We start from the raw sequence: 6,190 nt of genomic DNA on the forward strand, positions 1-6,190 counted from the left end.
TCATATAAATAAAATCAACATTAAATATAAAAATTATAAAAATCCAAATTTCCACTGGCATCTTTCTTGGTGCTAACTGTGAATGTGATTTTTCTCTCTATCTCTTTGTTTTAGGGATAATTGTACTGATTACTCAGGTGACCCTGTACTGGATTTCACATTAATGAGGTTTTTGGATTGTTTTGTTTAAAGAAATCTCAAAGCTCCAGAAAGATCAAGGTATGAAGCTTTCATTTAGTAGAGCATCATAGATTAACATGAACAATTATTCTAAGTTTGTTTGACCTCTTAATTTATTTATGCAGAGAACACACCATTAGTGTGGTAATGCAGCCAAAAAAGAAACAGTTCGTAAAACAGGTAAAAAAAATCTTGCATTCTAAAGACGATCACTAGTATTTTACCATCATTATTATAATACCATCAGTTTCAGGAGAAGCCATAAAATGTATTGTGTCTATCAAATATCATTCACTGAATCAAATAGAGCAGTCCTTCTCAACCTTGGTCACCTGAAGATGCGTGGACTTCAACTCCCATAATTCCCCAGCCAGAGTTAGGGGGTCCTGAGATTCCTGCCTCTTCTTGCTTAATGACTTGTGCGTTGTGTAATTATGATCCGTATTGCTTAGCAACAGTCCCCATTGCCTATAAAGATTTTAGGACTTTTTGGTAAGCCCTTTCTCTTCATCCATCTCTCTGATCCTATAAATACTAGCCCAGTCACTGCTCTTGTAATAAAGTTCTAGAATAGATGGCTGTATTTCTTTCATTTTAGGTCTGAAATCTTCACTTGAGTCCCTTTTATAATACAAAGTATATACCTCCAGAACACTAATAATTTCCAAAATTAGCAAAAAAAAAATTTTTTTTATTTTTTTATAACAGACAAACAAAAGACACACAAAACATATAAAACATACAACCTTCAACTGTTTCATATAGCATGTTGTTTGGTTACAGGTTTTTGTGCATCTCCATTCTCACCACTTACAATTGTGTTTCAAATAACATATTATCCATTGAATAAGCATAAATACATTATTATCATGGTATAGTCATTTTTCCACTATGATTGGTATTCCTTCATTTTACACAAAATATTCTAGGTATTGGTTCGCATATATAGCATCATTATACATCAATTGTTCCACTCCAATTGTTATTCCATCATTTAAAACAAAATGTTCTAGATGTTAATTTTTTTCCCAAGATCTTGATTAATGTCTGGGGATTCATTGTTCAGCCAATCCTAGCTGACTTTCATGCCTAAAGTGGGACTAGAATTTACAATTTCCCAGTTTCTGGCCTAGTAGACCAGACCAGACTGGTTTAGATGCTCCATTAACATACCTGAATCCTTTAAAGCAACTTTTTAGAATCAAAGCAAAATCATTAAACAGCCCTGGTCTTCAAGGAAAACCAGCCAAACAACACTCATACCAAATTAACAACTTCCATGTCCCTACGGCAACTACAGCATTAATAAAATGCCATAACTATAGAAAAGGTAGGAAAACCACAGCATTCAGATCTAGGTAAGATCAGGATCAAGGAATGCCACTGTAAAACTTTGAGGAGTTGGGGGGGGGGCAATTCAAGGCTCTTTGGGGGTAATAATACCATGATTCCTAGCCTTGGTTAGGTCCTGAACCTTTGGAAAATACCTTGTTTAAAACTGTGATATTAGTTGGATAAGTAGACAATACTAACCATAATGTCCTTTGGTCTTTGGCCAAATGATTTACATATTTGTGCAATAACTTTGCCAATGGCATATATTATTAATTCAGGTCATAATTCAGGTAATTAATAATGCAACCAAGTCTGCATTTTTTAATCATATCATAGAAGAAAGAATTAGCCATCCATATTGATTGAACCCTCCTCAATACTTTTTACATGAGATTGCAATCCAAGCAGATGAGAAAGCTATAACCTGTTTCAAATACTTAAGCATCCCTAATATTTCTTTATAAAAATATTGGACCATGATAGCAATAGCAATAGCAGATTTTTATATACCGCTTCATAGGGCTTTCAGCCCTCTCTAAGCAGTTTACAGAGTCAGCATATTGCCCCCAACAACAATCCGGGTCCTCATTTTACCCACCTCGGAAGGATGGAAGGCTGAGTCAACCCTGAGCTGGTGAGATTTGAACCGCTGAACTGCTGATCTAGCAGTCAGTTGAAGTGGCCTGCAGTACTGCACTCTACCCACTGCGCCACCACGGCTCTCTGATGATGACTAACAGATCGATTTAATAGAATGTATAGTAACATAGACTGTAATTCTGAAGGAAGCAAAGTGAGAGTTGTGAAGCTATCTTAAAAGATGGCATTTTTATTTCATCTTGTTTGAGTTTGTAATAGGTTTAGTTGCCTGCTGAGAGGAAGCAGAAAAACTAATCTTATTCCATATACAACCTTAAGGGCTCAGCTTTTCTTTTCTTTTTCTTTTTAATAAGAGCGCAATTATTCAAAGTGCTGTGAAGTATCTTAATAGCAAACGAGAAAGTACTTCTTTATTGTTTTAAATTATTCTCCAATTTAATCTCAAGGAAAACAGAAGCCTATTGATTTTTGAAACCAGTTCAACACAATAATTCACAGCCCAAAAAAGAACAGCATTTTTAAAACCAAATAAACACTGCTGTGTATGTATATAATGTGACTAAAGGTCTCAGGCCAATGGTTGGTGTAATGTCCTCAACTTATGACTGGTCTTTAGTCCTCAACTTACGACCAGCTGCATACAACTGACAGCCGGGCAACCAAAGGCTTGTGCCTATTGGCTAAGATGTGCCCGGCTGGAAGTGGGCTTTTTACACTGTTATCATTGACTGCTCTGCTTGATAGCTCCCATATAAATTAGCTGTCAAGCAGAGCAGGATGCTGAATTGTAGTTATTACATAGTATTACATATATTACATAGTTATTCTTGGAGCATTGTTCTGTGGAAATAAAAGCTGTTCAATTCACCTCAGGGGTCTGTCACCTCTTCAGTTGGTCCAGACTTCTACAGTTGAATTGATCACAATGTATTTTCTTCTGGGGGGCGGGGGGGGGGGAGACCTAGATTGTTCAGAAACCTGTGGTACAACGAATGTATATACACAATGTCACGATGTCATGTTTAGATGTATGGAAGACTATAGAAACACCAATAATGAATGAATGGATTGTAAAGATGTCTGGATTTGCAGAATCTACTAAATTGACTTGTTTGACGAAGAAGGGAACTACAATTACTTTTATTAAAAAATGCTGAAAGCTCTTTATAGACTTTTTGCTGAAAATGGATAAAAATGAACTGCTGTGTTGAGGATTTACTGATTTAAAATATTGGCTTATGGGAAGAAGGAAACTGTGATATGTAGCAAGGGAGGGTGGAAGTGGTAATTACTATATTTGTAACTCCTGCAAAGAAGATGAAAAGTTACTTCTTTAGTGTTTTTACTTGCTTTTTTATTATTCTTCACTTTTTCTTTTACTATTTTGTATTTTTTTTCCTATTCTCTCTTCTGTATTCCTGTACTTTCTAAAATCTTTGTCAAAATCAAGTTTCAGATCAAATGTATTACAGGCATAATCTTAAATCTTTGTGATATATTCCTTTAAATAAAAATTACTTTAAAAAGCCAAGATGTCAGGCATTTAATATATCAGATCCTCAGTAGCATCAGGCTGGTGTTTTAGGCTAATATAGGAGAGGAACTCCCAGTTTCTGCTTATCAAGACCTTTTTGCTAATATTCATCCATCCAATAAAATGAAAGATGGCAAGATTTGTCATCAGTCAATAATAAGGGTTTCATGGATATTTGTGAAAAATATTTTTTTGAAAGATGCAATTAAAAGTCTGATTGGCTGTGCTGTTTTAGTTTAATGAGCTACACTCAATGAGAATATAATGGTTAAGAATTTGCCCTGGAAGAATTAAACATGTTCAACAATCATGCAGTTCTAATCATGTTTACTCAAAAATAATCCTGGTTAATTTTGGTGGGATTTGTCTTCCAGATAAACAGTGGTGCAATCTGAATTTTTTCTCAGTCTCTGCAGTTAAAATGCATGAAATCAGCAAAAAAACATATTTAATTATTGGTGTATTTTGCACATATTTTCCCCACTTTTTTTTTTTTACCCTTTATGAAATTGGCAAACGATTCAGTGGCACAGACATCTGATAATCTCTACAGATGCTGGATTCATCTCTCCTAATTTTGGCCAGTATGTCCAATGAAAGTTGTAAGAATGGGGTACCAAGCAGGGGTGAAATCTACTTACCTTCACTACTGGTTTGCAAATGTGAGCACGTGTGCGTGCTCTGTGCATTCACAGAACCTTTTGCACATGCGCAGAGCATCAAAAATGGATGTGATGACATCTGGGTGGGTGGGCAGAACCTACTACTGAGTGCACCTGCAAAGTAAATAGAACAGCGGTGGGGGGGATTTGCTGTGCCAAGCGATTTAGGTTAGCTAGAAAGCAAGAAATCACACATCATAGTTGATTGTCAGAAATAATGGTTCGTCTGCAGCAGTAGCATTTTTGTGTGAACCAGTAGCTTTTTTTTACTACCAGTTGGGGAGAACGGGTCTGAACCTGTAGCATTTCACCACTGGTACCAAGTGCCAATGTGGGACCATTGACATTTTTTTGAATCACAATTTTGCTAGAAGCCAATAGTGGGTAACAAAGTGACATATTGTCAAATTCATTACAAGCAAGAGATGTATATAAAGATATGCCTGACTGTGTCCACATACCTTCCCTTCAATGTGTACATTTCTAGATTAGTTATACTTCTGCCAGAGAGTTGATAGATAGAATAATTGTTTTTTTTAATGCATAACATATAAGAATTCCAAGCATCCATCTACATAGTGGGAGATAAGAAAATGTACAATGTGATAAAAATCACGAATGATAAGAAAAATGCAGCATCACAATATTGGGATTTGGGACTTGAATTTATCTTCTAGCATTTCTAGTTAACAGAATTACGCAACAGTATTGGAAAAGATAATGAAAGATAATTTAGTTATATTTTCGTTCCCAACTCTTTTCTAATTTAAATTTTGCACCAAAACAGGGAGAAAAAGGACCTGATTAATGTTTAGTTATTCACTGTAATTATTTATGCACTGCATGTTATCTAATAATAACTCTTAATTATTATAGATAACTCTTATCTAAGTACAAACTTGCCAGTCATAAAATTTCACAGTTCCACTTAAGCATTGCCAAAATCTTCCAATCTGAGTTGTCTATTGATAACATACCACTTAATGTGAGCTGAATCAGTAAGGACTGAATAGGAAAAAATTCAAACCAGAAAGAAGTGAATAATTTGATTGTTTTTCAATACTAGTGTTCAACAGAATATATAAGAAGCTTATATGCCTTTCTTTCTTCCTCCTTTTCAATGAATAGTGAATATTTCAAGATGGCTTTTTTCTGTACTTAGATAGATGAGAAGCAATTGGCTTTGTAGAAGAATAATATGATTCATGTGAAAGAGGAATAATCTGTCCAGCTTCTATTTGCATGGGAGATTAATATAACTAATATTCACCCTAAGACAAAGCTATATTTCAACATGAGCTGCAATAACATTTATACGGTCTTGAATTTATTTTTTCTGTTTGTATTTTGTTCATAGGAAGGCTTTTTACAAACAGTAGGGGATATTTAGCTCAATTTGCAGAAATTAACCTGTTATAGTAGTTTGGCTTTCTGCTGGACATATTATTATCTTAATTTTTGTATATTAATGAACATAAACTGCTCAGGATTGTGCTCTGAATGGAGACTGCATAAATTGCATTTGGTAAATAAATTTAGGGAGATTATGTGTGTACATATATTAGTAGTGGGCAGGGGGCACCCAACCAAAAAATAAGATACAAGTAATTTGGTAATTGAGACCAAGCTCAGTGTAGTTGACCAGGCTAGAAATTGGAAGATGGTCAGTTCTAGACACAAAGCCAGCTGGGTGACTTTGGGCCAGTCACTTTTTCTCAGCCCTAGGAAATAGGCAGTGGCACTCCACTTCTGAAGAAAGTTCACCAAGAAAACTGAAGGGACTTGAAGGTTCAAATACACACAAAGAAAAGACAGTTAATATAATACTATGGAATGAATGTACACAAATCAATACAACTAAACTTATTTCTGAGTAAGT

At 35.1% G+C, this 6,190-nt stretch overlaps 1 pseudogene; it reads right to left on the reverse strand.

Moving 5' to 3' along the window:
• Positions 1-659: 659 nt before the first annotated feature.
• Positions 660-1,239, reverse strand: LOC148045054 (protein CEBPZOS pseudogene; annotated as a pseudogene).
• Between the last annotated feature and the right edge of the window lie 4,951 nt (positions 1,240-6,190).

Source organism: Thamnophis sirtalis, unplaced genomic scaffold (genome assembly GCF_051295495.1).
Source record: "Thamnophis sirtalis isolate CommonGarterSnake01/CBP01778 unplaced genomic scaffold, rThaSir2_p1.2 scaffold_6, whole genome shotgun sequence".
Classification (NCBI taxonomy): Eukaryota; Metazoa; Chordata; class Lepidosauria; order Squamata; family Natricidae; genus Thamnophis; species Thamnophis sirtalis.